The sequence below is a fragment of the Stomoxys calcitrans genome, chromosome 4, assembly GCF_963082655.1.
Source record: "Stomoxys calcitrans chromosome 4, idStoCalc2.1, whole genome shotgun sequence".
Classification (NCBI taxonomy): Eukaryota; Metazoa; Arthropoda; class Insecta; order Diptera; family Muscidae; genus Stomoxys; species Stomoxys calcitrans.
In genome coordinates, this window is record NC_081555.1 from 165,649,843 (window position 1) to 165,661,027 (window position 11,185).

An 11,185-nucleotide genomic window follows, 5' to 3' on the forward strand; every position below is an offset into this window, starting at 1 on the left:
GTCAAGAACAGCATATAGCTAAAAAGCTTATGGGCTGGTACAAAATCCCAATTTTCACATGGACACATGTTTAAATTTATATAAAAAAATTAAAGAAAAATATAAAAAAAAAAATTAATAAAAAAAAAAGTTTTTTATGCTAAAGAAACAGTTATAAACAATTAGTGCTAGTGTAATATGAAGCCAAGATTGTGTTTGTACAAAAAAAAATTCGGTCAATAAGTTTAAACTTTGGAGGCCATCGTAGCGCAGAGGTAAGCATTTCCGAGTTTGACGCTGAAAGTCTGGGTTCGAATCCTGGCGAAAACCTCAGAAAAAATTTTCAGCGATGGTTATTCCCTCCTAATGCTGGCGACATTTGGGAGGAATTATGCCATTTTATAAAATGGTACGGCAGCACTGCGGCCCGCCGTTCGGACTCGGCTATAAAAAGGAGGTCCCTTATCATTGAGATTAAACTTGAATCGGACAGCACTCATTGATACGTGAGAAGTTTGTCCCTTTTCCTTAATGGAATGTTCACGGGCAAATTTGCATTTGCAAGTTTAAACAAATTTTAAGTTTTTCACAACCATTCGCAAAGCAGAAAAGAGTGGCCTGCTTATATTTAAATAAGAAAATACAACCTTTTTTTCTCAAAAAAAATTACTCCTACTTATTTAATAAAGTTTTACTTTAACGTCCTGCACATATGAAAGACACTTCAAAAGAATTGCTATGAAATGGAAAGATGTATCTTTAGTAGACCACATTGCCTGGCTGACGCTTGTTTCCGTTTCTGTTTATCCTGTTCAAACCGTGATATGGAAACAAACAAATAAACAACAACTAAATATGTATTTGCGTGTTGTCCCTATCCATTGTCATAAAAACAAAAGTCAAACACAATCGCAATAACAACTGTCATAATAACAAACAGCACATAGAGTTAGTAGTTCCAAAGGATATATGAACAACCACATGAGGATATTCATGATGTTGAGTAAAGGCATCTTAGAGGGGATCGTATACATTTTTGATTATTTGAAATCTACACGGAAGAAACTCTTTGTCCTAACAGAACGAACCATATTTGGATGTAGCTGTCGTATAAACCAATCTTCTGATTTGAGGCCTTGAGCTCATAAAAGGTGTTTTTATTATCCGATTTCATTGAAATTCGAAAAAGTGAGTTGTGTTCGACCACTCGACATCCATGCCAAGTATTGTCCAGACAGGATCATATGGTGTTCAAGGTGTTACAAACGACCTATGGTGGTGGTATAAAAACAAGTAAAAGCATGCTAATTTTGGCCGGCCGAATCTTATATACCCTCCACCATGGATCGCATTTGTCGAGTTCTTTTCCCGATATCTCTTTTTAGGCAAACAAAGTATAAAAGAAAAGAATTGCTTTGTCATTGGAGATATATCAAGTTATGGGCCGATTCGGACCATAATTGAGTTGAATTTCGGAGACCATGAAGAAGTCGTTGGGTAAAATGTTCAAGAAGTAAAATAGGTGGATCGGTTCATATGGGAGCTGTATCAGGCTTCAGACCATATTTGACACGTATGTTGAAAGTCGTGGGAGAAGCCGTTGTACAAAATGTCAGCCAAATCGGATAATAATTGCGCCCTCTGGAGGCTCCAAAAGTCAAAATCCCAGATCGGTTTATATGACAGCTATATCAGGTTATGGACCGATTAAAACCGTATTTGACACAATTATTGGAAGACATAACAAAACACATCATTCAAAATTTCAGCCTAATCGGAAAAGAATTGTGCTCTCCAGTGGCTTAAGAAGTCAAGATTCAAGATCGGTATATATGGCAGCTATAACAGGTAATGGACCGATTTAAACCATACTCAGCAGCAAGATTTAAGATCGGTATATATGGCAGCTATATCAGGTAATGGACCAATTTAAACCATGCTCAGCACAGTTGTTGAAAGACATAACGACATAACGTACAATGTTTCAGCCAAATCGAATGAGAATTGTGCCCTCTAGAGGCTCAAGAAGACAAGACCTCAGCTCGGTTTATATGACAGCTATATCAGATTATGGATCGATTTGAACCATATTTGGCACAGTTGTTAGAAGTCATAAAAAAACACCTAGTACAAAATTTCAGCCAAATCAGATAAGAATTTCGCCATATAGTGGCTCAAAAAGTCAAGATTCAAGATCGGTTTATATGACAGCTATATCAGGTTATAAACCAATTTTAACCATACTTGACACAGTTGTTGGAAGTTATAATGAAACATCTCATGCAAATATTCAGCCAAATCAGATAGGAATTGCGCTCTCTAGAGGCTAAAGAAGTCTAGACCCCAGATCGGTCTGTATAACAGCTATATCAGGTTTTGGGCCGATTTGAACCATACTCAGCACAGGTGTTGGAAATCATTACGAAATACCTCATGCAAAATTTCAGTCAAATCGGATAAGAACTGCTCCCTCTAGTGGCCCAAGGAGTCAAGATCCAAGATCGGTTTATATGGCAGCTATATCGAAATATGGATCGATATGGCCCATTTACAATCCCAACCGACCTACAATAATAAGTAGTATTTGTGCAAAATTTCAAGCGGCTAGCTTTACTCCTTCGAAAGATAGCGTGCTTTCGACAGACAGACGGATGGACATGGCTGGATCGATTTAAAATGTCCACCATCCTGTGGTGGAGGGTATAAAAATGGGCTTATTTGGCCTATACCACTCCCGGATGTCATTTTGGTATGACTTACAATAGGGCATAAAAATGGGCTTATTTGGCCTTTACCACTCCTGGATTTCGTTTTGGTATGACTTACAACAACTGCGCCAAGTATAATCTAAACCGGTTCATAACCTGTTATAGCTACCATATAATCCGATCTCTCAATTTGAGTTTCTCTCTGCCAGAAATTTTCGAGGTGATATTTTTCTATGAATTGTACGATCCATGTCAGTCTATAATTTCATATAGCTCATATATATTTGAAAAAGTAATTCGAAGAACTTGACAAATGCGATCTATGGTGGAGGGTATATAAGATTCGGCCCGGCCGAACCTTTCACGCTTTAACTTGCTATCCATAGCTGCAAGTTAAACCGGTCTCCCGTTTTAAGCTCTGAAGTTCACAAAAGGTGGTATTTATTATCCAATTTCGCTGAAATTTTTAACTATGAGTTGTGTTAAATCCTCCGACTGCAGCGCAAAGTATTGTCCAGATCAGACCATATTTGGAAATAGCTTCATATAGGCGCCAAATAATCCTGTTATTTAAAAAAACATTTTGAAACACCCTATGTTACACGTATGTAGGTCTCTTCTATGCATGTAAGTGTGTATAATTTTTCTCTCATTTTTTGTTTCTTTTGTTTTAATAAAACACGCAATTTGACTGGGAACAAGTGAAAGCAAACATAACGTATGACTTTGGTGGTTGTATACAAGTATACATGTATTAATGAACATGCCGATGTACTTTTACACTTTAATAAATCCATATAAACACACATACGTATACATTTGCTCACATGTAGTTTGATACACATTTTTATGTGAATATGTGTGCAAATGTATAGATTGAGAGAAAAGTGGGCAACACAAAGTCATGTGCTTTATATGGTAACAACACGATTTCAATAAATAGCAGGACTTAAAGGAAGAATATATTGTATCAAAGTCAGAAAAAATAAAAACAACAACTAGAAAAGTCAAAGCGGCTTTAGGATTAAGAAAAGCGTCGGCACACTATCATCATCATTGCTGTTGTCCGTATGTGTTGCGGTTGTCGACGTCATCATCATTATCAGCACGAAAGTCAAATGGCAAACAAACGAAATTAAAATTCCTTTTTGCCGTTGGCAGAGGAAAACGAATTTTTGTTTACCTACATACATGTGAGCTACTTTTTACAAAAAGAGTAGGAACTTCCATCATATCAAGATTAGTTGTATATAGAAAGAAGTGTAGTGTAGAGCTATGCCGTTCATTTAAACTACTGCTCAGTTGATTTTAGTTCATTCCCTGAACTTATTCATTCACTGAACTATTTCATTCACTGAACTAGTTCATTCACTGAACAAGTTCATTCACTGAACTAGTTCATTCACTGATTCATTCACTGAACTAGTTCATTCACTGAACTAATTCATTCACTGAACTAGATCATTCTGTGAACTAGTTAATTCACTGAGCTAGCTCATGCACTGAAAGGAAGTAGTGGATGTTGGCACTTGTCTTAAATCTCTGAATGTCATAGTGGATGGGAAGAACGGTTCGGGCGAAATAAGAATCCTCTCTGTAATGCATTTCACTGAACTAGTTCATTCATTGAACTAGTTCATTCACTGACCTAGTTCATTCACTGAACTAGTTCATTCACTGAACTAGTTCATTCACTGAACTAGTTCATTCACCGAACTAGTTCATTCACTGAACTAATTCATTCACTGAACTAGTTCATTTACTGAACTAGTTCATTCACTAAACTAGTTCATTCACTGAACTAGTTCATTCACTGAACTAGTTCATTCACTGAACTAGGTCATTCACTGAACTAGTTCATTCACTGAACTAGTTCATTCACTGAACTAGTTCATTCACTGCACTAGTTTATTCACTGAACTAGTTCATGCACTGAAAGGAAGTAGTGAGTGTTGGCACTTGTCTTAAATCTCTGGATGTCATAGTGGATGGGAAGAACGGTTCGGGCGAAATAAGAATTCTCTCTGTAATTCATTGTTCATTGAACTAGTTCATTCACTGAACTAGTTCATGCATTGAACTAGTTCATTCACTGAACTAGTTCATTCACTGAACTCGTTAATTCACTGAACTAGTTCATTCACTGAACTAGTTCATTCACTGAACTCGTTAATTCTCTGAACTAAATTATTTACTGAACTAGTTCATTCATTGAACTAAATTATTTACTGAACTACTTCATTCGCTGAACTAGTTCATTCTCTGAACTAGTTCATTCTCTGAACTAGTTCATTCTCTGAACTAGTTCATTCACAGAACTAGTTCATTCACTGAACTAATTCATTCACTGAACTAATTCATACACCGAACTACAATAGTTCATTCACTGAACTCGAAGTGTGAACTCGAAGGTTCTAGAGAAAAACAGGTTTAAGTGGTAGCTATTGTCCTGACATAGCTCCAGGAATTTACCCTGCACTTCATTTGCATCCGCACCTAATTGCATCCGCACCTTTTTGCATCCGCAGCCAGTTGTATCCGCGCTTTGCTCGTTTCCGCACTTAGCTTGCATTCGCGCTTGGCTCACATTCGCAATTAGCTTGCATCCGAACTTTGTTGCGGGGACGACACCCAAAGTTATGGGTCCCTTTAAATATTAGATGCGTATTCTACTAACAGAGACCGTTCATTTTTCCCGATCGAACTTAGCGGCCCCAACTCTCTTGATTCTAAATAATTATTTTCGTGCTCTACTCTCTAAATCCTTTCATTTGAGCCTAATACTTTCCAGATTAATATCTGCACCCTCTTTTTTTTACCTAACCTAAGTCCCATATTGTCCCGACCGGGCTGGGCGGCCTTACGCTCTTGATTCCAAATAATAATTTTCAATTCGTACTCTACTCCCAAAACACTTTTATTCGAACAAAATACTTTCCCAATTGGCCTACATGTCCTTTTATGGAATTTTTTTTTTTTTTTTTGAGGGGTAACAAGCCCCCATTCGTGACTCCCAGTAATAACTTCAAATTCCTATTCTACTTTAAAAAACCTATCATTTGTGTACTTATTTGCCTCAACCTTCCAGCCACCCATTTAAGTCAAGTTGTATACCAAATTGGTGTTTTTGGGTAACCATAAGTGTGCAAACAAAGTTTCGATTTAAACAGTGCAGCCATCTCAGATATAGCGTTTTTGTTTACGGCTAGAATTTCCCCTCTTTAGATATCAAAAATTAAAGAACTATTTTTTCACTGGGGTGTCGTGTAGAGCCCCCTATTTTCACTGGAGGGCTCTACATGCTGTTAAAGTCTATAAGGAACCTTTAAATATACAAAGCGCAACACTCTGACTTTTAGGAGAAGAAGAAAATGCAATGCTTGATCTTTAAGTATTCACAGGGAAATGATAACCCCCTATTATTTCTCCCTTGCTCTCTTTAAATAGTGGTTTGTGGCTGTGCTAGTCATATTTCATATTAAACTTTGCTCGCACCAAATCGATTTCTTTAGCTCATGAACAATAAACCAATTTTCTGTTTATACTTCTTAGGCTTTAAGATGACTACTGTTCCTATTTCATGATTCAAACTCTTTTGAGTCGGGCTATCGTACACCCCATGTGTAGGGTATCCAACTCGTGAAAAAACATAAAATTTTGGCTTAACATGAAAGGAAAATCTTTTACGGATTTTTTGCACATGTTTATGTGAACATTTGTTTATACACAAAAAAAAATCCACACATGTACATTTAGATATGCCTATACACATACATATATACGTATGTATGTAAGTGTGTATATAAAGAAAAGTCAAAACCCAAAGGCGAGAAACAAATGATTTGTTGTTGTGGTGTGGTTTATTCTGTGCCGTGCTGTTCTAGTCGGGTCGGGTCTGTTGGGCCAGGGTTGACAACAAATATTCAAGACCAAAAAATTTGTATCAAATTACAAATATGTAAAGCAAAAACAACACAACAACAACGAAACAGATAAAAACAAAAAACACAAGCATGAGCAAAAAAAATTTTGCCAAACTTATGTAGGGTAAGAGGTTAATGTAGGGGGAGGTGACTGAGGAGAATGTGATAAAAGAAACCCGCAATTTTATGGAAGATAACATCATAAAAGGAAAACTTATATAATTTGAAAATAACAACAACAGCAACGAGAGAAGAAAATAACATGGACTACTCACCTTATATTGTGGATGTAAATGAGCAACGTGTGTGCTGCTGCTGCTGCTGCTATTGATGGTGACGAGTTGGTGTTTCTGTGTTGCTATTGCAGCAAATTACAACGATGATGATGATGATGATAATGATGTTGATGATGGCTTTTCCGTGTGGTTGTTTCAATGATAACGATGTTGATGACGACAACAACGATGACGATGCTGTTTTTTTTTCACTTTTTGATTGCCGTGAGATGTTGGCAATCCTTAAAGCACAGCTGAGAGACACACAAATAAAAATGAAAACACTGGCAGGCCTATAGTATAACGAGTAGCTGCGATGTTCTCCTCCCAATGCGGATGCGAGTATAAGGTAATGCCATAAAATTCCTTTACCAAGGCTGTATGAAGACAATAACAACCATCTAGTTGTTGTGACAACTGACCACTAACAACAAAAACAAAACACACACACTTTACACTTTTAAAGTAAAGATTTTTCTCAAGGATTTCTTTTTGGCAGAGGAGAGAAAAATCACATGGCCAATAAAAATGATTTTTTTTGAGCAATCACTTTAAATTTTCTTCTTAACAAACCAACACTTTTCAAAAAAGCCGTTTTATCATTTTTAAGGAAATTTCCTTATGGGATATTTGATACTTTTCCTCTTTTAACACTTATTTTTTCTCACTTCACTTCACTTTGCTTTTTTCTTTTTATTTTATTTCTTTTTTTTTTGTTTTGGTTTTGCCTTATCCACCAAATCGACCGATTCCAGCTTTTATTTTTATTTGTTAAACAAACACAAACGATTTTGAGATTTTCAGAGATTTTATTTTGATTTTTTCCCCGTTTTATTTTTTTGGTTTGCTGCTCTTGGCCTTTGGGTGCGTTAACTTTTTCAGACGATTTGCTAAATGAAACTATTTGCCAATACCGCTACTTGGGGCCTTTAAACTGTGTAAACTCTTTTGGTTACTCGCGTCGCGTTGCGTTGCGTCTCGTCTAGTGGTTTTATTCTCCTAGTGGGGAGAATTTGATGTTGTGATTTGTGTTCTCTGTTATCGTTGTGATTGTGATTGGTGGCCTGTGGAGGCGCATACAAAATGCCAACAGCTACAACAACAACAGCAAAACTGTTGGCTGAATGACTGACTAAATGACTGCCTAGTTTGCTTACTATCCTTTCAATTATTATTTCTGCTGACTGCTGTGTGAGTGTTTGTGTTTTTGTAATACTGCGGCTAGGGCGGCGTTGGTGACGTTGGCGGCTCCACGATGCTCCACAATACTTCTGGTCTTCTTCGTTGGTCTACCACTACTATTTGTATGCTTACTTTTGCACATACTTACACACACACACTCACATCAGTTAAATTAAGCAAACATAACTGTTGTTTTGTTTCTGCTCTTTGCAGTTTTAAGAGATTTTTGTGGGGGATTTTATTGTAGCCCTAGTTGTTGTTGCTTGATTTTGTTTTGTTTCTTTTTTTTCATCTTTGCAAATTGCCAACTCTGTGGCAATGTGGAGGATACTAAGTTACTGGCAAACAAGTGTAATGAGAGCGAGAGAGTTGGTACAAGAAAAAGAGAAAGAGCGAGAGTGAGAGCTTACTTAGGCAAATGCCTTTGTGAGGTAGGGCAAAGAGATAGAGAGCTTATGGATAAACATGTGTAACAGGAACTAAATAAAGTTGCGCAATATTATGTCGGCAAAGAGGTAGGTATGATAAATTAAAGCAAAATTCACCTGCGTATGGTAACGAAGAAAGCAAAGAACTTTATAAGGAATCAATATGCAAACGATCATATTCTTCCTTAATACTGGAAGCAACCCAGTCAATGGATAATGACTATGACAAGGAAATGGAATATGATTAACTTCTTCCGGAAATTAGCTGCCAAGTAATGAATGCACCAATGAATAATGAATGCACCAATGAGTAATGAATGCACCAGAAATTCCCCCAACTGTGGGACATGTAAAGGGCATCATGTAGAGCGGATGTAATAAATCCATGGCAAGAATTAGACGGCTAAGGGAAATGTAAACTCAGTACCATGGTGGACCAACACCATAGCTGAGCAACAAAGCAACTGTATCAAAGTATGAGTCTAAACCAAACAGAGAGTCAGCATCAAGCTGTTTTTCATATGATACTCCTTTGCCGCTAGCCTCTGGCGATAACATCCGCTGTTTTTTATTTACCCGTATGAAATGTTTGTTAACAATTTACACCTACTCTTGACTATTTGATTGCTTTCAAACTCCTAGACGGCAATACACGAGAGCTAACCGCCGAAGTTCGGCTGAGACAGGACACGCTCAATACAGAATAACAAAAATGATACTCGCTGTCGCAATGGATAGAAGCAAAAAAAAGGAAAGTGGTTGGAGTTGAAAGAAGACCAAAGCCCTTGGGGCTCGGATACAAAGTTGTAATGGAGAAACTCGGTACACGAATCCTAAAGTTGAAGGTGGACGGCAGAAAGATGGTCCAAACACACTTCCCACGATGTGGCATTAGAGAAGATGAAGATTGTGAAGAGCCCACAGACAACGTTAGCCCTTCGCGACAAAGAAGCCAAAGAAAGACTAGAAAAGCACCAGTCCCAAGGGAATACCAGCGTAGATCATTAGACCGGTAGCCGAAAACAGACCGCATTTTCTTCTAAGAATGCTCAATAGGTGCATACAGTATGGTTTTTTCCGGAGTTAGGAAAGAAACAAAAGCTGGTCCCATAAGAAAAGGCAAGGGTAATCCCACATACCCATTCCCATGCGGCCAGTCTGGTGGGTACGGCTGGCATGCTTGGATCGGTTGATAAAACTACGGTTCTAGAGCGCCATCACAAGGGAGCGAAATATGTACCCAGACAATGCAGACGAAATGTCGCAAGGAATTCCTGCTCTCGATACAGAGAACGACAGATCTAAGTATTACATCCTAATACTAAGAACAGTCCGCAGCTCCCTTTCCACCTGGAATGATCCCGATAGACTTAAAGACCATGTTGCAACCCCCAGATGGAAGAGATTCAAACGGACAAGGGTCATACGAGAGAAGTATTCGCGTTGCAAAACTGCACACAAATTCCACAGAAGCAATTCGGAAAAGTTAAAAAATTTTCAACTTTGACGTTTAAAAGTGAGCGTCATTATGTGTTGCCACACGTGAAGTTGTGTTTTTGATCGTCAAAGCTAAAAATTGTTTAACTTTAGTGAGTCTCTTTTTTTTAATTTGTTTGCAGAGTTGCATTTTTCAACCCGACGCTCCTCAAAACGCTCATTTTATTTAGGCCTTTATTCCCGAAGTGCGGCTGTAGAGAGATAGGGAACATGGCGACGTCAATTATTTAGTTACACAGATGGTAACAGGCCATGGTTACTTCTGGACGCAGCGACGTAAAGTATAAATGCGTAGAGCCAATGATATGTAAACGCTCCAGATATGGGGTTCACCTCGAAGTAATTTGTAAGCGGTTCGGCTATAAAATTAAGATGTCGACTTTGCAGAGAAATCTTTTCGCTAAGCTTTAAAAAAATCGCAGTTTTTTTAAAATTTCAAAAAGACATTTTCGATGAACTACTAGGTAGGGTCAGAACTTTTCGCATTAACATAAGCCTACATTTACAAATACCAACAAGCAACCAACCACCAAACAAATTCCTTTACTTGCCTTTTGTTGAAGCCATCCCAAAAAAATCCTTATCAAACCCACCACAGCGGCAACAATTCATTGAAACCCAATATGAAAGCAAAAGGCTATGAAAAAATCATCCACATTATATGAAAGTACACAAAATGAAAGAAATCTCTGGGATGATTGCCTTAATAAATTTCCGCAAAGAAGGCAAACACAAAATCAAACAAACATCAGACCACCCCCTTCCCATATTCGCATCATCTTAAAACCGCATTTACCCCACGTGTGTGGGTTTGAGCATGTTTGTGGTGAGTTTGTGTGGGGCTGGCATAACGCAACAACAACTACTCTTTCGCTCTGTTTGGCAATTCTCACTCATGCACTCACCTTACTAGATGATGGATGATTAGAGGAAAACACTCAAAATAAATACAGCTGTGGTGTAATGCGGCAACTCTTGAGTGAAGCTAACACCAACAATTGGCACTTGAAACTCAATAGTGTGAGCGTTAAAAATCCATTTACCGTTGCTAAAAAGGGGTGTTGGGTGGGTGGGTTGGTGTTGTATAGCAGCTCTTTATGCAGCAAGGTGTGCGTGGCTGGCTAAATGGCTGGCTGTTTTTTTTTTTTGGTTGTGTTCAGACCAATTAAAGTTGCCACTGTTGTTGTATTTCA

At 37.9% G+C, this 11,185-nt stretch overlaps 1 protein-coding gene across 1 annotated transcript in view; it reads right to left on the minus strand.

Moving 5' to 3' along the window:
- The window catches only part of LOC106088468 (mucin-19-like), a 471,415-nt gene extending 462,310 nt beyond the window's left edge, over positions 1–9,105 (minus strand). The window contains exon 1 of the mRNA XM_059367357.1: positions 6,886–9,105. The gene's annotated coding sequence lies outside the window, so the exon portion shown is untranslated. The remainder of the gene's footprint in view (positions 1–6,885) is intronic.
- Positions 9,106–11,185: the final 2,080 nt, after the last annotated feature.